General features: G+C 47.6%; 34 non-coding genes across 34 annotated transcripts; 17 read left to right on the top strand and 17 right to left on the bottom strand.

The window, feature by feature from the left end:
- The first annotated feature begins 128 nt into the window (after positions 1-128).
- On the top strand, positions 129-199 carry TRNAG-GCC (transfer RNA glycine (anticodon GCC)). The gene has a single exon. It is a non-coding gene; the product is annotated as a tRNA-Gly (tRNA).
- An 862-nt stretch (positions 200-1061) lies between these two features.
- On the bottom strand, positions 1062-1134 carry TRNAK-CUU (transfer RNA lysine (anticodon CUU)). Its single transcript has one exon. It is a non-coding gene; the product is annotated as a tRNA-Lys (tRNA).
- A 107-nt stretch (positions 1135-1241) lies between these two features.
- Positions 1242-1312, top strand: TRNAG-GCC (transfer RNA glycine (anticodon GCC)). The gene has a single exon. It is a non-coding gene; the product is annotated as a tRNA-Gly (tRNA).
- A 490-nt stretch (positions 1313-1802) lies between these two features.
- Positions 1803-1875, bottom strand: TRNAK-CUU (transfer RNA lysine (anticodon CUU)). The gene has a single exon. It is a non-coding gene; the product is annotated as a tRNA-Lys (tRNA).
- A 107-nt stretch (positions 1876-1982) lies between these two features.
- On the top strand, positions 1983-2053 carry TRNAG-GCC (transfer RNA glycine (anticodon GCC)). The gene has a single exon. It is a non-coding gene; the product is annotated as a tRNA-Gly (tRNA).
- An 861-nt stretch (positions 2054-2914) lies between these two features.
- Positions 2915-2987, bottom strand: TRNAK-CUU (transfer RNA lysine (anticodon CUU)). Its single transcript has one exon. It is a non-coding gene; the product is annotated as a tRNA-Lys (tRNA).
- A 107-nt stretch (positions 2988-3094) lies between these two features.
- TRNAG-GCC (transfer RNA glycine (anticodon GCC)) lies at positions 3095-3165 on the top strand. Its single transcript has one exon. It is a non-coding gene; the product is annotated as a tRNA-Gly (tRNA).
- A 119-nt stretch (positions 3166-3284) lies between these two features.
- On the bottom strand, positions 3285-3357 carry TRNAK-CUU (transfer RNA lysine (anticodon CUU)). The gene has a single exon. It is a non-coding gene; the product is annotated as a tRNA-Lys (tRNA).
- A 107-nt stretch (positions 3358-3464) lies between these two features.
- Positions 3465-3535, top strand: TRNAG-GCC (transfer RNA glycine (anticodon GCC)). Its single transcript has one exon. It is a non-coding gene; the product is annotated as a tRNA-Gly (tRNA).
- A 479-nt stretch (positions 3536-4014) lies between these two features.
- On the bottom strand, positions 4015-4087 carry TRNAK-CUU (transfer RNA lysine (anticodon CUU)). The gene has a single exon. It is a non-coding gene; the product is annotated as a tRNA-Lys (tRNA).
- A 107-nt stretch (positions 4088-4194) lies between these two features.
- On the top strand, positions 4195-4265 carry TRNAG-GCC (transfer RNA glycine (anticodon GCC)). The gene has a single exon. It is a non-coding gene; the product is annotated as a tRNA-Gly (tRNA).
- Positions 4266-5126: 861 nt separating this feature from the next.
- Positions 5127-5199, bottom strand: TRNAK-CUU (transfer RNA lysine (anticodon CUU)). Its single transcript has one exon. It is a non-coding gene; the product is annotated as a tRNA-Lys (tRNA).
- A 107-nt stretch (positions 5200-5306) lies between these two features.
- Positions 5307-5377, top strand: TRNAG-GCC (transfer RNA glycine (anticodon GCC)). Its single transcript has one exon. It is a non-coding gene; the product is annotated as a tRNA-Gly (tRNA).
- Positions 5378-5496: 119 nt separating this feature from the next.
- Positions 5497-5569, bottom strand: TRNAK-CUU (transfer RNA lysine (anticodon CUU)). The gene has a single exon. It is a non-coding gene; the product is annotated as a tRNA-Lys (tRNA).
- A 107-nt stretch (positions 5570-5676) lies between these two features.
- Positions 5677-5747, top strand: TRNAG-GCC (transfer RNA glycine (anticodon GCC)). Its single transcript has one exon. It is a non-coding gene; the product is annotated as a tRNA-Gly (tRNA).
- Positions 5748-6401: 654 nt separating this feature from the next.
- On the top strand, positions 6402-6472 carry TRNAG-GCC (transfer RNA glycine (anticodon GCC)). The gene has a single exon. It is a non-coding gene; the product is annotated as a tRNA-Gly (tRNA).
- A 671-nt stretch (positions 6473-7143) lies between these two features.
- TRNAG-GCC (transfer RNA glycine (anticodon GCC)) lies at positions 7144-7214 on the top strand. Its single transcript has one exon. It is a non-coding gene; the product is annotated as a tRNA-Gly (tRNA).
- A 490-nt stretch (positions 7215-7704) lies between these two features.
- On the bottom strand, positions 7705-7777 carry TRNAK-CUU (transfer RNA lysine (anticodon CUU)). Its single transcript has one exon. It is a non-coding gene; the product is annotated as a tRNA-Lys (tRNA).
- Positions 7778-7884: 107 nt separating this feature from the next.
- On the top strand, positions 7885-7955 carry TRNAG-GCC (transfer RNA glycine (anticodon GCC)). The gene has a single exon. It is a non-coding gene; the product is annotated as a tRNA-Gly (tRNA).
- Positions 7956-8626: 671 nt separating this feature from the next.
- On the top strand, positions 8627-8697 carry TRNAG-GCC (transfer RNA glycine (anticodon GCC)). The gene has a single exon. It is a non-coding gene; the product is annotated as a tRNA-Gly (tRNA).
- Positions 8698-9558: 861 nt separating this feature from the next.
- Positions 9559-9631, bottom strand: TRNAK-CUU (transfer RNA lysine (anticodon CUU)). Its single transcript has one exon. It is a non-coding gene; the product is annotated as a tRNA-Lys (tRNA).
- A 107-nt stretch (positions 9632-9738) lies between these two features.
- TRNAG-GCC (transfer RNA glycine (anticodon GCC)) lies at positions 9739-9809 on the top strand. The gene has a single exon. It is a non-coding gene; the product is annotated as a tRNA-Gly (tRNA).
- Positions 9810-10299: 490 nt separating this feature from the next.
- On the bottom strand, positions 10300-10372 carry TRNAK-CUU (transfer RNA lysine (anticodon CUU)). Its single transcript has one exon. It is a non-coding gene; the product is annotated as a tRNA-Lys (tRNA).
- A 107-nt stretch (positions 10373-10479) lies between these two features.
- Positions 10480-10550, top strand: TRNAG-GCC (transfer RNA glycine (anticodon GCC)). The gene has a single exon. It is a non-coding gene; the product is annotated as a tRNA-Gly (tRNA).
- An 860-nt stretch (positions 10551-11410) lies between these two features.
- TRNAK-CUU (transfer RNA lysine (anticodon CUU)) lies at positions 11411-11483 on the bottom strand. The gene has a single exon. It is a non-coding gene; the product is annotated as a tRNA-Lys (tRNA).
- A 107-nt stretch (positions 11484-11590) lies between these two features.
- On the top strand, positions 11591-11661 carry TRNAG-GCC (transfer RNA glycine (anticodon GCC)). The gene has a single exon. It is a non-coding gene; the product is annotated as a tRNA-Gly (tRNA).
- A 121-nt stretch (positions 11662-11782) lies between these two features.
- Positions 11783-11855, bottom strand: TRNAK-CUU (transfer RNA lysine (anticodon CUU)). Its single transcript has one exon. It is a non-coding gene; the product is annotated as a tRNA-Lys (tRNA).
- A 1038-nt stretch (positions 11856-12893) lies between these two features.
- Positions 12894-12966, bottom strand: TRNAK-CUU (transfer RNA lysine (anticodon CUU)). The gene has a single exon. It is a non-coding gene; the product is annotated as a tRNA-Lys (tRNA).
- A 1039-nt stretch (positions 12967-14005) lies between these two features.
- Positions 14006-14078, bottom strand: TRNAK-CUU (transfer RNA lysine (anticodon CUU)). Its single transcript has one exon. It is a non-coding gene; the product is annotated as a tRNA-Lys (tRNA).
- A 107-nt stretch (positions 14079-14185) lies between these two features.
- On the top strand, positions 14186-14256 carry TRNAG-GCC (transfer RNA glycine (anticodon GCC)). Its single transcript has one exon. It is a non-coding gene; the product is annotated as a tRNA-Gly (tRNA).
- A 121-nt stretch (positions 14257-14377) lies between these two features.
- Positions 14378-14450, bottom strand: TRNAK-CUU (transfer RNA lysine (anticodon CUU)). Its single transcript has one exon. It is a non-coding gene; the product is annotated as a tRNA-Lys (tRNA).
- Positions 14451-14747: 297 nt separating this feature from the next.
- Positions 14748-14820, bottom strand: TRNAK-CUU (transfer RNA lysine (anticodon CUU)). The gene has a single exon. It is a non-coding gene; the product is annotated as a tRNA-Lys (tRNA).
- Positions 14821-15117: 297 nt separating this feature from the next.
- TRNAK-CUU (transfer RNA lysine (anticodon CUU)) lies at positions 15118-15190 on the bottom strand. Its single transcript has one exon. It is a non-coding gene; the product is annotated as a tRNA-Lys (tRNA).
- A 112-nt stretch (positions 15191-15302) lies between these two features.
- Positions 15303-15373, top strand: TRNAG-GCC (transfer RNA glycine (anticodon GCC)). Its single transcript has one exon. It is a non-coding gene; the product is annotated as a tRNA-Gly (tRNA).
- Positions 15374-16085: the final 712 nt, after the last annotated feature.

Raw genomic sequence — 16085 nt, 5'->3', positions numbered from 1 at the left:
TACCGACTGAGATAGCCAGGCTTGGTTGAGAATGTATGGAGGTGATGGCAAGGCAAGGCATCCTGACACTCCTGCTTTATTTCATACACTAAAGTACACGAGTAAGTGTAAAATTAAGTATCCGTGGAGCATTGGTGGTTCAGTGGTAGAATTCTCGCCTGCCACGCGGGAGGCCCGGGTTCGATTCCCGGCCAATGCAGTGCTGAGTCTTTGCTGATATGGCAGTGCATTTTGTGAAAGTGAGGACAGCCATTTGCGCTGTGGTGGGGCAAGTTGACAGTGTTCCACATACAATGGTACAGGAAAATTAAAAAAAGCATCCGCCCAATGTGGGGCTCGAACCCACGACCCTGAGATTAAGAGTCTCATGCTTTACCGACTGAGTTAGCAATGCTTGGTAACCGAGGAGTTGTGGTGATGGCAAGGCAAGGCATCCTGACTCTCCTGCTTTGTTTTGTACACTAAAGTACATGAGTAAGTCTAAAATTAAGCATCTGTGGATCATTGGTGGTTCAGTGGTAGAAATCTAGCCGGCCACGTGGGAGGCCGGGTTCAATTCCCGGTCAATACATTCCTGAGTTTTTGCTGATAGGGCAGTGCATTTTGTGAAAGTGAGGACAGCCATTTGCGCTGTGGTGATGCAAGTATACACTGTTCCACATACAATGGTAAAGGAAGAGAAAAAAACAACTGCCCAACATGGAGCTCAAATACATGACCCTAAGATTAATAGTCTTATGCTCTAGCGACTGTGCTAGTCGGGCTTGGTTACGTAGGCTTGGAGGTGATGGCAAGGCAAGGCATCCTGACACTCCTGCTTTGTTTTATACACTAAAGTACATGAGTAAGTGTAAAATTAGGCATCTGTGGAGCATTGGTGGTTCAGTGGTAGAATTATCGCCTGCCACTCGTGAGGCCCGGAATCGATTCCCGGCCAATGCAGTCCTGAGTTTTTGCTGATATGGCAGTGTATTTTGTGAAAGTGAGGACAGCCATTTGCGCTGTGGTGGTGCAAGTTGACAGTGTTCCACATACAATGGTACAGGAAAAGAAAAAACATCCGCCCAACGTGGGGCTCGAACCCACGACCCTGAGATTAAGAGTCTCATGCTCTACCGACTGAGCTAGCCAGGCTTGGTTGAGAATGTATGGAGGTGATGGCAAGGCAAGGCATCCTGACACTCCTGCTTTGTTTCATACACTAAAGTACACGAGTAAGTGTAAAATTAAGTATTTGTGGAGCATTGGTGGTTCAGTGGTAGAATTCTCGCCTGCCACGCGGGAGGCCCGGGTTCGATTTCCGGCCAATGCAGTCCTGAATTTTTGCTGATATGGCAGTGCATTTTGTGAAAGTGAGGACAGCCATTTGCGCTGTGGTGGGGCAAGTTGACAGTGTTCCACATACAATGGTACAGGAAAAGAAAAAAAACATCCACCCAATGTGGGGCTCGAACCCACGACCCTGAGATTAAGAGTCTCATGCTTTACCGACTGAGTTAGCAATGCTTGGTAACCGAGGAGTTGTGGTGATGGCAAGGAAAGGCATCCTGACTCTCCTGCTTTGTTTTGTACACTAAAGTACATGAGTAAGTCTAAAATTAAGCATCTGTGGATCATTGGTGGTTCAGTTGTAGAAATCTAGCCGGCCACGTGGGAGGCCGGGTTCAATTCCAGGTCAATACATTCCTGAGTTTTTGCTGATAGGGCAGTGCATTTTGTGAAAGTGAGGACAACCATTTGCGCTGTGGTGGTGCAAGTATACAGTGTTCCACATACAATGGTACAGGAAAGGAAAAAGCATCCGCCCAACGTGGGGCTCGAACCCACGACCCTGAGATTAAGAGTCTCATGCTCTACCGACTGAGCTAGCCAGGCTTGGTTGAGAATGTATGGAGGTGATGGCAAGGCAAGGCATCCTGACACTCCTGCTTTGTTTCATACACTAAAGTACACGAGTAAGTGTAAAATTAAGTACCTGTGGAGCATTGGTGGTTCAGTGGTAGAATTCTCGCCTGCCACGCGGGAGGCCCGGGTTCGATTCCCGGCCAATGCAGTCCTGAGTTTTTGCTGATATGGCAGTGCATTTTGTGAAAGTGAGGACAGCCATTTGCGCTGTGGTGGTGCAAGTTGACAGTGTTCCAAATACAATGGTACAGAAAAGAAAAAAAAACATCCGCCCAATGTGGGGCTCGAACCCACGACCCTGAGATTAAGAGTCTCATGCTTTACCGACTGAGTTAGCAATGCTTGGTAACCGAGGAGTTGTGGTGATGGCAAGGCAAGGCATCCTGACTCTCCTGCTTTGTTTTGTACACTAAAGTACATGAGTAAGTCTAAAATTAAGCATCTGTGGATCATTGGTGGTTCAGTGGTAGAAATCTAGCCGGCCACGTGGGATGCCGGGTTCAATTCCCGGTCAATACATTCCTGAGTTTTTGCTGATAGGGCAGTGCATTTTGTGAAAGTGAGGACAGCCATTTGCGCTGTGGTGATGCAAGTATACACTGTTCCACATACAATGGTAAAGGAAGAGAAAAAAACAACTGCCCAACATGGAGCTCAAATACATGACCCTAAGATTAATAGTCTTATGCTCTAGCGACTGTGCTAGTCGGGCTTGGTTACGTAGGCTTGGAGGTGATGGCAAGGCAAGGCATCCTGACACTCCTGCTTTGTTTTATACACTAAAGTACATGAGTAAGTGTAAAATTAGGCATCTGTGGAGCATTGGTGGTTCAGTGGTAGAATTCTCGCCTGCCACTCGTGAGGCCCGGAATCGATTCCCGGCCAATGCAGTCCTGAGTTTTTGCTGATATGGCAGTGTATTTTGTGAAAGTGAGGACAGCCATTTGCGCTGTGGTGGTGCAAGTTGACAGTGTTCCACATACAATGGTACAGGAAAAGAAAAAACATCCGCCCAACGTGGGGCTCGAACCCACGACCCTGAGATTAAGAGTCTCATGCTCTACCGACTGAGCTAGCCAGGCTTGGTTGAGAATGTATGGAGGTGATGGCAAGGCAAGGCATCCTGACACTCCTGCTTTGTTTCATACACTAAAGTACACGAGTAAGTGTAAAATTAAGTACCTGTGGAGCATTGGTGGTTCAGTGGTAGAATTCTCGCCTGCCACGCGGGAGGCTCGGGTTCGATTCCCGGCCAATGCAGTCCTGAGTTTTTGCTGATATGGCAGTGCATTTTGTGAAAGTGAGGACAGCCATTTGCGCTGTGGTGGGGCAAGTTGACAGTGTTCCACATACAATGGTACAGGAAAAGAAAAAACATCCGCCCAACGTGGGGCTCAAACCCATGACCCTGAGATTAAGAGTCTCATGCTCTACCGACTGAGCTAGCCAGGCTTGGTTGAGAATGTATGGAGGTGATGGCAAGGCAAGGCATCCTGACACTCCTGGTTTGTTTCATACACTAAAGTACACGAGTAAGTGTAAAATTAAGTATTTGTGGAGCATTGGTGGTTCAGTGGTAGAATTCTCGCCTGCCACGCGGGAGGCCCGGGTTCGATTTCCGGCCAATGCAGTGCTGATACGGCAGTGCATTTTGTGAAAGTGAGGACAGCCATTTGCGCTGTGGTGGGGCAAGTTGACAGTGTTCCACATACAATGGTACAGGAAAAGAAAAAAAACATCCACCCAATGTGGGGCTCGAACCCACGACCCTGAGATTAAGAGTCTCATGCTTTACCGACTGAGTTAGCAATGCTTGGTAACCGAGGAGTTGTGGTGATGGCAAGGCAAGGCATCCTGACTCTCCTGCTTTGTTTTGTACACTAAAGTACATGAGTAAGTCTAAAATTAAGCATCTGTGGATCATTGGTGGTTCAGTTGTAGAAATCTAGCCGGCCACGTGGGAGGCCGGGTTCAATTCCAGGTCAATACATTCCTGAGTTTTTGCTGATAGGGCAGTGCATTTTGTGAAAGTGAGGACAACCATTTGCGCTGTGGTGGTGCAAGTATACAGTGTTCCACATACAATGGTACAGGAAAGGAAAAAGCATCCGCCCAACGTGGGGCTCGAACCCACGACCCTGAGATTAAGAGTCTCATGCTCTACCGACTGAGCTAGCCAGGCTTGGTTGAGAATGTATGGAGGTGATGGCAAGGCAAGGCATCCTGACACTCCTGCTTTGTTTCATACACTAAAGTACACGAGTAAGTGTAAAATTAAGTACCTGTGGAGCATTGGTGGTTCAGTGGTAGAATTCTCGCCTGCCACGCGGGAGGCCCGGGTTCGATTCCCGGCCAATGCAGTCCTGAGTTTTTGCTGATATGGCAGTGCATTTTGTGAAAGTGAGGACAGCCATTTGCGCTGTGGTGGTGCAAGTTGACAGTGTTCCAAATACAATGGTACAGAAAAGAAAAAAAAACATCCGCCCAATGTGGGGCTCGAACCCACGACCCTGAGATTAAGAGTCTCATGCTTTACCGACTGAGTTAGCAATGCTTGGTAACCGAGGAGTTGTGGTGATGGCAAGGCAAGGCATCCTGACTCTCCTGCTTTGTTTTGTACACTAAAGTACATGAGTAAGTCTAAAATTAAGCATCTGTGGATCATTGGTGGTTCAGTGGTAGAAATCTAGCCGGCCACGTGGGATGCCGGGTTCAATTCCCGGTCAATACATTCCTGAGTTTTTGCTGATAGGGCAGTGCATTTTGTGAAAGTGAGGACAGCCATTTGCGCTGTGGTGATGCAAGTATACACTGTTCCACATACAATGGTAAAGGAAGAGAAAAAAACAACTGCCCAACATGGAGCTCAAATACATGACCCTAAGATTAATAGTCTTATGCTCTAGCGACTGTGCTAGTCGGGCTTGGTTACGTAGGCTTGGAGGTGATGGCAAGGCAAGGCATCCTGACACTCCTGCTTTGTTTTATACACTAAAGTACATGAGTAAGTGTAAAATTAGGCATCTGTGGAGCATTGGTGGTTCAGTGGTAGAATTCTCGCCTGCCACTCGTGAGGCCCGGAATCGATTCCCGGCCAATGCAGTCCTGAGTTTTTGCTGATATGGCAGTGTATTTTGTGAAAGTGAGGACAGCCATTTGCGCTGTGGTGGTGCAAGTTGACAGTGTTCCACATACAATGGTACAGGAAAAGAAAAAACATCCGCCCAACGTGGGGCTCGAACCCACGACCCTGAGATTAAGAGTCTCATGCTCTACCGACTGAGCTAGCCAGGCTTGGTTGAGAATGTATGGAGGTGATGGCAAGGCAAGGCATCCTGACACTCCTGCTTTGTTTCATACACTAAAGTACACGAGTAAGTGTAAAATTAAGTACCTGTGGAGCATTGGTGGTTCAGTGGTAGAATTCTCGCCTGCCACGCGGGAGGCCCGGGTTCGATTCCCGGCCAATGCAGTCCTGAGTTTTTGCTGATATGGCAGTGCATTTTGTGAAAGTGAGGACAGCCATTTGCGCTGTGGTGGGGCAAGTTGACAGTGTTCCACATACAATGGTACAGGAAAAGAAAAAACATCCGCCCAACGTGGGGCTCAAACCCATGACCCTGAGATTAAGAGTCTCATGCTCTACCGACTGAGCTAGCCAGGCTTGGTTGAGAATGTATGGAGGTGATGGCAAGGCAAGGCATCCTGACACTCCTGGTTTGTTTCATACACTAAAGTACACGAGTAAGTGTAAAATTAAGTATTTGTGGAGCATTGGTGGTTCAGTGGTAGAATTCTCGCCTGCCACGCGGGAGGCCCGGGTTCGATTTCCGGCCAATGCAGTGCTGATACGGCAGTGCATTTTGTGAAAGTGAGGACAGCCATTTGCGCTGTGGTGGGGCAAGTTGACAGTGTTCCACATACAATGGTACAGGAAAAGAAAAAAAACATCCACCCAATGTGGGGCTCGAACCCACGACCCTGAGATTAAGAGTCTCATGCTTTACCGACTGAGTTAGCAATGCTTGGTAACCGAGGAGTTGTGGTGATGGCAAGGCAAGGCATCCTGACTCTCCTGCTTTGTTTTGTACACTAAAGTACATGAGTAAGTCTAAAATTAAGCATCTGTGGATCATTGGTGGTTCAGTGGTAGAAATCTAGCCGGCCACGTGGGAGGCCGGGTTCAATTCCCGGTCAATACATTCCTGAGTTTTTGCTGATAGGGCAGTGCATTTTGTGAAAGTGAGGACAGCCATTTGCGCTGTGGTGATGCAAGTGTACACTGTTCCACATACAATGGTAAAGGAAGAGAAAAAAACAACTGCCCAACATGGAGCTCAAATACATGACCCTAAGATTAATAGTCTTATGCTCTAGCGACTGTGCTAGTCGGGCTTGGTTACGTAGGCTTGAGGTGATGGCAAGGCATCCTGACACTCCTGCTTTATTTCATACACTAAAGTACACGAGTAAGTGTAAAATTAAGTACCTGTGGAGCATTGGTGGCTCAGTGGTAGAATTCTCGCCTGCCACGTGGGAGGCCCGGGTTCGATTCCCGGCCAATGCAGTCCTGAGTTTTTGCTGATATGGCAGTGCATTTTGTGAAAGTGAGGACAGCCATTTGCGCTGTGGTGGTGCAAGTTGACAGTGTTCCAAATACAATGGTACAGGAAAAGAAAAAAAACATCCCCCCAATGTGGGGCTCGAACCCACGACCCTGAGATTAAGAGTCTCATGCTTTACCGACTGAGTTAGCAATGCTTGGTAACCGAGGAGTTGTGGTGATGGCAAGGCAAGGCATCCTGACTCTCCTGCTTTGTTTTGTACACTAAAGTACATGAGTAAGTCTAAAATTAAGCATCTGTGGATCATTGGTGGTTCAGTGGTAGAAATCTAGCCGGCCACGTGGGAGGCCGGGTTCAATTCCCGGTCAATACATTCCTGAGTTTTTGCTGATAGGGCAGTGCATTTTGTGAAAGTGAGGACAGCCATTTGCGCTGTGGTGATGCAAGTATACACTGTTCCACATACAATGGTAAAGGAAGAGAAAAAAACAACTGCCCAACATGGAGCTCAAATACATGACCCTAAGATTAATAGTCTTATGCTCTAGCGACTGTGCTAGTCGGGCTTGGTTACGTAGGCTTGGAGGTGATGGCAAGGCAAGGCATCCTGACACCCCTGCTTTGTTTTATACACTAAAGTACATGAGTAAGTGTAAAATTAGGCATCTGTGGAGCATTGGTGGTTCAGTGGTAGAATTCTCGCCTGCCACGCGGGGGGCCTGGGTTCGATTTCCGGCCAATGCAGTCCTGAATTTTTGCTGATATGGCAGTGCATTTTGTGAAAGTGAGGACAGCCATTTGCGCTGTGGTGGGGCAAGTTGACAGTGTTCCACATACAATGGTACAGGAAAAGAAAAAAAACATCCACCCAATGTGGGGCTCGAACCCACGACCCTGAGATTAAGAGTCTCATGCTTTACCGACTGAGTTAGCAATGCTTGGTAACCGAGGAGTTGTGGTGATGGCAAGGAAAGGCATCCTGACTCTCCTGCTTTGTTTTGTACACTAAAGTACATGAGTAAGTCTAAAATTAAGCAACTGTGGATCATTGGTGGTTCAGTTGTAGAAATCTAGCCGGCCACGTGGGAGGCCGGGTTCAATTCCCGGTCAATACATTCCTGAGTTTTTGCTGATAGGGCAGTGCATTTTGTGAAAGTGAGGACAGCCATTTGCGCTGTGGTGGTGCAAGTATACAGTGTTCCACATACAATGGTACAGGAAAAGAAAAAACATCCGCCCAACGTGTGGCTCGAACCCACGACCCTGAGATTAAGAGTCTCATGCTCTACCGACTGAGCTAGCCAGGCTTGGTTGAGAATGTATGGAGGTGATGGCAAGGCAAGGCATCCTGACACTCCTGCTTTATTTCATACACTAAAGTACACGAGTAAGTGTAAAATTAAGTATCCGTGGAGCATTGGTGGTTCAGTGGTAGAATTCTTGCCTGCCACGCGGGAGGCCCGGGTTTGATTCCTGGCCAATGCAGTGCTGAGTCTTTGCTGATATGGCAGTGCATTTTGTGAAAGTGAGGACAGCCATTTGCGCTGTGGTGGGGCAAGTTGACAGTGTTCCACATACAATGGTACAGGAAAAGAAAAAAAAGCATCCGCCCAATGTGGGGCTCGAACCCACGACCCTGAGATTAAGAGTCTCATGCTTTACCGACTGAGTTAGCAATGCTTGGTAACCGAGGAGTTGTGGTGATGGCAAGGCAAGGCATCCTGACTCTCCTGCTTTGTTTTGTACACTAAAGTACATGAGTAAGTCTAAAATTAAGCATCTGTGGATCATTGGTGGTTCAGTGGTAGAAATCTAGCCGGCCACGTGGGAGGCCGGGTTCAATTCCCGGTCAATACATTCCTGAGTTTTTGCTGATAGGGCAGTGCATTTTGTGAAAGTGAGGACAGCCATTTGCGCTGTGGTGGTGCAAGTATACAGTGTTCCACATACAATGGTACAGGAAAAGAAAAAACATCCGCCCAACGTGTGGCTCGAACCCACGACCCTGAGATTAAGAGTCTCATGCTCTACCGACTGAGATAGCCAGGCTTGGTTGAGAATGTATGGAGGTGATGGCAAGGCAAGGCATCCTGACACTCCTGCTTTATTTCATACACTAAAGTACACGAGTAAGTGTAAAATTAAGTATCCGTGGAGCATTGGTGGTTCAGTGGTAGAATTCTCGCCTGCCATGCGGGAGGCCCGGGTTCGATTCCCGGCCAAAGCAGTGCTGAGTCTTTGCTGATATGGCAGTGCATTTTGTGAAAGTGAGGACAGCCATTTGCGCTGTGGTGGGGCAAGTTGACAGTGTTCCACATACAATGGTGCAGGAAAATTAAAAAAAGCATCCGCCCAATGTGGGGCTCGAACCCACGACCCTGAGATTAAGAGTCTCATGCTTTACCGACTGAGTTAGCAATGCTTGGTAACCGAGGAGTTGTGGTGATGGCAAGGCAAGGCATCCTGACTCTCCTGCTTTGTTTTGTACACTAAAGTACATGAGTAAGTCTAAAATTAAGCATCTGTGGATCATTGGTGGTTCAGTGGTAGAAATCTAGCCGGCCACGTGGGAGGCCGGGTTCAATTCCCGGTCAATACATTCCTGAGTTTTTGCTGATAGGGCAGTGCATTTTGTGAAAGTGAGGACAGCCATTTGCGCTGTGGTGATGCAAGTATACACTGTTCCACATACAATGGTAAAGGAAGAGAAAAAACAACTGCCCAACATGGAGCTCAAATACATGACCCTAAGGTTAATAGTCTTATGCTCTAGCGACTGTGCTAGTCGGGCTTGGTTACGTAGGCTTGGAGGTGATGGCAAGGCAAGGCATCCTGACACTCCTGCTTTGTTTTATACACTAAAGTACATGAGTAAGTGTAAAATTAGGCATCTGTGGAGCATTGGTGGTTCAGTGGTAGAATTCTCGCCTGCCACTCGTGAGGCCCGGAATCGATTCCCGGCCAATGCAGTCCTGAGTTTTAGCTGATATGGCAGTGTATTTTGTGAAAGTGAGGACAGCCATTTGCGCTGTGGTGGTGCAAGTTGACAGTGTTCCACATACAATGGTACAGGAAAAGAAAAAACATCCGCCAAACGTGGGGCTCGAACCCACGACCCTGAGATTAAGAGTCTCATGCTCTACCGACTGAGCTAGCCAGGCTTGGTTGAGAATGTATGGAGGTGATGGCAAGGCAAGGCATCCTGACACTCCTGCTTTGTTTCATACACTAAAGTACACGAGTAAGTGTAAAATTAAGTATTTGTGGAGCATTGGTGGTTCAGTGGTAGAATTCTCGCCTGCCACGCGGGAGGCCCGGGTTTGATTTCCGGCCAATGCAGTCCTGAATTTTTGCTGATATGGCAGTGCATTTTGTGAAAGTGAGGACAGCCATTTGCGCTGTGGTGGGGCAAGTTGACAGTGTTCCACATACAATGGTACAGGAAAAGAAAAAAAACATCCACCCAATGTGGGGCTCGAACCCACGACCCTGAGATTAAGAGTCTCATGCTTTACCGACTGAGTTAGCAATGCTTGGTAACCGAGGAGTTGTGGTGATGGCAAGGAAAGGCATCCTGACTCTCCTGCTTTGTTTTGTACACTAAAGTACATGAGTAAGTCTAAAATTAAGCATCTGTGGATCATTGGTGGTTCAGTTGTAGAAATCTAGCCGGCCACGTGGGAGGCCGGGTTCAATTCCAGGTCAATACATTCCTGAGTTTTTGCTGATAGGGCAGTGCATTTTGTGAAAGTGAGGACAACCATTTGCGCTGTGGTGGTGCAAGTATACAGTGTTCCACATACAATGGTACAGGAAAGGAAAAAACATCCGCCCAACGTGGGGCTCGAACCCACGACCCTGAGATTAAGAGTTTCATGCTCTACCGACTGAGCTAGCCAGGCTTGGTTGAGAATGTATGGAGGTGATGGCAAGGCAAGGCATCCTGACACTCCTGCTTTGTTTCATACACTAAAGTACACGAGTAAGTGTAAAATTAAGTACCTGTGGAGCATTGGTGGTTCAGTGGTAGAATTCTCGCCTGCCACGCGGGAGGCCCGGGTTCGATTCCCGGCCAATGCAGTCCTGAGTTTTTGCTGATATGGCAGTGCATTTTGTGAAAGTGAGGACAGCCATTTGCGCTGTGGTGGTGCAAGTTGACAGTGTTCCAAATACAATGGTACAGAAAAGAAAAAAAACATCCGCCCAATGTGGGGCTCGAACCCACGACCCTGAGATTAAGAGTCTCATGCTTTACCGACTGAGTTAGCAATGCTTGGTAACCGAGGAGTTGTGGTGATGGCAAGGCAAGGCATCCTGACTCTCCTGCTTTGTTTTGTACACTAAAGTACATGAGTAAGTCTAAAATTAAGCATCTGTGGATCATTGGTGGTTCAGTGGTAGAAATCTAGCCGGCCACGTGGGAGGCCGGGTTCAATTCCCGGTCAATACATTCCTGAGTTTTTGCTGATAGGGCAGAGCATTTTGTGAAAGTGAGGACAGCCATTTGCGCTGTGGTGATGCAAGTATACACTGTTCCACATACAATGGTAAAGGAAGAGAAAAAAACAACTGCCCAACATGGAGCTCAAATACATGACCCTAAGATTAATAGTCTTATGCTCTAGCGACTGTGCTAGTCGGGCTTGGTTACGTAGGCTTGGAGGTGATGGCAAGGCAAGGCATCCTGACACTCCTGCTTTGTTTTATACACTAAAGTACATGAGTAAGTGTAAAATTAGGCATCTGTGGAGCATTGGTGGTTCAGTGGTAGAATTCTCGCCTGCCACTCGTGAGGCCCGGAATCGATTCCCGGCCAATGCAGTCCTGAGTTTTTGCTGATATGGCAGTGTATTTTGTGAAAGTGAGGACAGCCATTTGCGCTGTGGTGGTGCAAGTTGACAGTGTTCCACATACAATGGTACAGGAAAAGAAAAAACATCCGCCCAACGTGGGGCTCGAACCCACGACCCTGAGATTAAGAGTCTCATGCTCTACCGACTGAGCTAGCCAGGCTTGGTTGAGAATGTATGGAGGTGATGGCAAGGCAAGGCATCCTGACACTCCTGCTTTGTTTCATACACTAAAGTACACGAGTAAGTGTAAAATTAAGTACCTGTGGAGCATTGGTGGTTCAGTGGTAGAATTCTCGCCTGCCACGCGGGAGGCCCGGGTTCGATTCCCGGCCAATGCAGTCCTTAGTTTTTGCTGATATGGCAGTGCATTTTGTGAAAGTGAGGACAGCCATTTGCGCTGTGGTGGGGCAAGTTGACAGTGTTCCACATACAATGGTACAGGAAAAGAAAAAAAACATCCGCCCAATGTGGGGCTCGAACCCACGACCCTGAGATTAAGAGTCTCATGCTCTACCGACTGAGCTAGCCAGGCTTGGTTGAGAATGTATGGAGGTGATGGCAAGGCAAGGCATCCTGACACTCCTGCTTTATTTCATACACTAAAGTACACGAGTAAGTGTAAAGTTAAGTATCTGTGGAGCATTGGTGGTTCAGTGGTAGAATTCTCGCCTGCCACGCGGGAGGCCAGAGTTCGATTTCCGGCCAATGCAGTCCTGAATTTTTGCTGATATGGCAGTGCATTTTGTGAAAGTGAGGACAGCCATTTGTGCTGTGGTGGTGCAAGTTGACAGTGTTCCACATACAATGGTACAGGAAAAGAAAAAAAACATCCGACCAATGTGGGGCTCGAACCCACGACCCTGAGATTAAGAGTCTCATGCTTTACCGACTGATTTAGCAATGCTTGGTAACCGAGGAGTTGTGGTGATGGCAAGGCAAGGCATCCTGACTCTCCTGCTTTGTTTTGTACACTAAAGTACATGAGTAAGTCTAAAATTAAGCATCTGTGGATCATTGGTGGTTCAGTGGTAGAAATCTAGCCGGCCACGTGGGAGGCCGGGTTCAATTCCCGGTCAATACATTCCTGAGTTTTTGCTGATAGGGCAGTGCATTTTGTGAAAGTGAGGACAGCCATTTGCGCTGTGGTGGTGCAAGTATACAGTGTTCCACATACAATGGTACAGGAAAAGAAAAAACATCCGCCCAATGTTGGGCTCGAACCCACGACCCTGAGATTAAGAGTCTTATGCTCTAGCGACTGTGCTAGTCAGGCTTGGTTACGTAGGCTTGGAGGTGATGGCAAGGCAAGGCATCCTGACACTCCTGCTTTGTTTTATACACTAAAGTACATGAGTAAGTGTAAAATTAGGCATCTGTGGAGCATTGGTGGTTCAGTGGTAGAATTCTCGCCTGCCACGTGTGAGGCCCGGAATCGATTCCCGGCCAATGCAGTCCTGAGTTTTTGCTGATATGGCAGTGTATTTTGTGAAAGTGAGGACAGCCATTTGCGCTGTGGTGGTGCAAGTTGACAGTGTTCCACATACAATGGTACAGGAAAAGAAAAAACATCCACCCAACGTAGGGCTCGAACCCACGACCCTGAGATTAAGAGTCTCATGCTCTACCGACTGAGCTAGCCAGGCTTGGTTGAGAATATATGGAGGTGATGGCAAGGCAAGGCATCCTGACACTCCTGCTTTGTTTCATACACTAAAGTACACGAGTAAGTGTAAAATTAAGTATTTGTGGAGCATTGGTGGTTCAGTGTTAGAATTCTCGCCTGCCACGCGGGAGGCCCGGGTTGTATTTCCGGCCAATGCAGTCCTGAATTTTTGCTGATATGGCAGTGCATTTTGTGAAAGTGAGGACAGCCATTTGCGCTGTGGTGGGGCAAGTTGACAGTGTTCCACATACAATGGTACAGGAAAAGAAAAAAAAAATCCGCCCAATGTGGGGCTCGAACCCACGACCCTGAGATTAAGAGTCTCATGCTTTACCGACTGAGTTAGCAATGCTTGGTAACCGAGGAGTTGTGGTGATGGCAAGGCAAGGCATCCTGACTCTCCTGCTTTGTTTTGTACACTAAAGTACATGAGTAAGTCTAAAATTAAGCATCTGTGGATCATTGGTGGTTCAGTGGTAGAAATCTAGCCGGCCACGTGGGAGGCCGGGTTCAATTCCCGGTCAATACATTCCTGAGTTTTTGCTGATAGGGCAGTGCATTTTGTGAAAGTGAGGACAGCTATTTGCGCTGTGGTGATGCAAGTATACACTGTTCCACATACAATGGTAAAGGAAGAGAAAAAAACAACTGCCCAACATGGAGCTCAAATACATGACCCTAAGATTAATAGTCTTATGCTCTAGCGACTGTGCTAGTCGGGCTTGGTTACGTAGGCTTGGAGGTGATGGCAAGGCAAGGCATCCTGACACTCCTGCTTTGTTTTATACACTAAAGTACATGAGTAAGTGTAAAATTAGGCATCTGTGGAGCATTGGTGGTTCAGTGGTAGATTTCTCGCCTGCCACTCATGAGGCCCGGAATCGATTCCCGGCCAATGCAGTCCTGAGTTTTTGCTGATATGGCAGTGTATTTTGTGAAAGTGAGGACAGCCATTTGCGCTGTGGTGGTGCAAGTTGACAGTGTTCCACATACAATGGTACAGGAAAAGAAAAAACATCCGCCCAACGTGGGGCTCGAACCCACGACCCTGAGATTAAGAGTCTCATGCTCTACCGACTGAGCTAGCCAGGCTTGGTTGAGAATGTATGGAGGTGATGGCAAGGCAAGGCATCCTGACACTCCTGCTTTATTTCATACACTAAAGTACACGAGTAAGTGTAAAGTTAAGTATCTGTGGAGCATTGGTGGTTCAGTGGTAGAATTCTCGCCTGCCACGCGGGAGGCCCGGGTTCGATTTCCGGCCAATGCAGTCCTGAATTTTTGCTGATATGGCAGTGCATTTTGTGAAAGTGAGGACAGCCATTTGCGCTGTGGTGGTGCAAGTTGACAGTGTTCCACATACAATGGTACAGGAAAAGAAAAAAAACATCCGCCCAATGTGGGGCTCGAACCCACGACCCTGAGATTAAGAGTCTCATGCTCTACCGACTGAGCTAGCCAGGCTTGGTTGAGAATGTATGGAGGTGATGGCAAGGCAAGGCATCCTGACACTCCTGCTTTATTTCATACACTAAAGTACATGAGTAAGTCTAAAATTAAGCATCTGTGGAGCATTGGTGGTTCAGTGGTAGAATTCTCGCCTGCCACGTGTGAGGCCCGGAATCGATTCCCGGCCAATGCAGTCCTGAGTTTTTGCTGATATGGCAGTGTATTTTGTGAAAGTGAGGACAGCCATTTGCGCTGTGGTGGTGCAAGTTGACAGTGTTCCACATACAATGGTACAGGAAAAGAAAAAACATCCACCCAACGTAGGGCTCGAACCCACGACCCTGAGATTAAGAGTCTCATGCTCTACCGACTGAGCTAGCCAGGCTTGGTTGAGAATATATGGAGGTGATGGCAAGGCAAGGCATCCTGACACTCCTGCTTTGTTTCATACACTAAAGTACACGAGTAAGTGTAAAATTAAGTACCTGTGGAGCATTGGTGGTTCAGTGGTAGAATTCTCGCCTGCCACGCGTGAGGCCCGGAATCGATTCCCGGCCAATGCAGTCCTGAGTTTTTGCTAATATGGCAGTGTATTTTGTGAAAGTGAGGACAGCCATTTGCGCTGTGGTGGTGCAAGTATACAGTGTACCACATACAATGGTACAGGAAAAGAAAAAACATCCGCCCAACGTGGGGCTCGAACCCACGACCCTGAGATTAAGAGTCTCATGCTCTACCGACTGAGCTAGCCAGGCTTGGTTGCGAATGCATGGAGGTGATGGCAAGGCAAGGCAAGGCATCCTGACACTCCTGCTTTGTTTCATACACTAAAGTACACGAGTAAGTGTAAAATTACGTACCTGTGGAGCATTGGTGGTTCAGTGGTAGAATTCTCGCCTGCCACACGGGAGGCCCGGGTTCGATTCCCGGCCAATGCAGTCCTGAGTTTTTTCTGATATGGCAGTGCATTTTGTGAAAGTGAGGACAGCCATTTGCGCTGTGGTGGTGCAAGTTGACAGTGTTCCACATACAATGGTACAGGAAAAGAATAAAAACATCCGCACAATGTGGGGCTCGAACCCACGACCCTGAGATTAAGAGTCTCATGCTTTACCGACTGAGTTAGCAATGCTTGGTAACCGAGGAGTTGTGGTGATGGCAAGGCAAGGCATCCTGACTCTCCTGCTTTGTTTTGTACACTAAAGTACATGAGTAAGTCTAAAATTAAGCATCTGTGGATCATTGGTGGTTCAGTGGTAGAAATCTAGCCGGCCACGTGGGAGGCCGGGTTCAATTCCCGGTCAATACATTCCTGAGTTTTTGCTGATAGGGCAGTGCATTTTGTAAAAGTGAGGACAGCCATTTGCGCTGTGGTGATGCAAGTATACACTGTTCCACATACAATGGTAAAGGAAGAGAAAAAAACAACTGCCCAACATGGAGCTCAAATACATGACCCTAAGATTAATAGTCTTATGCTCTAGCGACTGTGCTAGTCGGGCTTGGTTACGTAGGCTTGGAGGTGATGGCAAGGCAAGGCATCCTGACACTCCTGCTTTGTTTTATACACTAAAGTACATGAGTAAGTGTAAAATTAGGCATCTGTGGAGCATTGGTGGTTCAGTGGTAGTATTCTCGCCTGCCACTCGT

Source organism: Pseudophryne corroboree, chromosome 3 (assembly GCF_028390025.1).
Source record: "Pseudophryne corroboree isolate aPseCor3 chromosome 3, aPseCor3.hap2, whole genome shotgun sequence".
NCBI classification, from domain to species: domain Eukaryota; kingdom Metazoa; phylum Chordata; class Amphibia; order Anura; family Myobatrachidae; genus Pseudophryne; species Pseudophryne corroboree.
The sequence above is the reverse complement of the archived record's forward strand: the minus strand, read 5'-3'. Positions and strand labels throughout refer to the sequence as shown.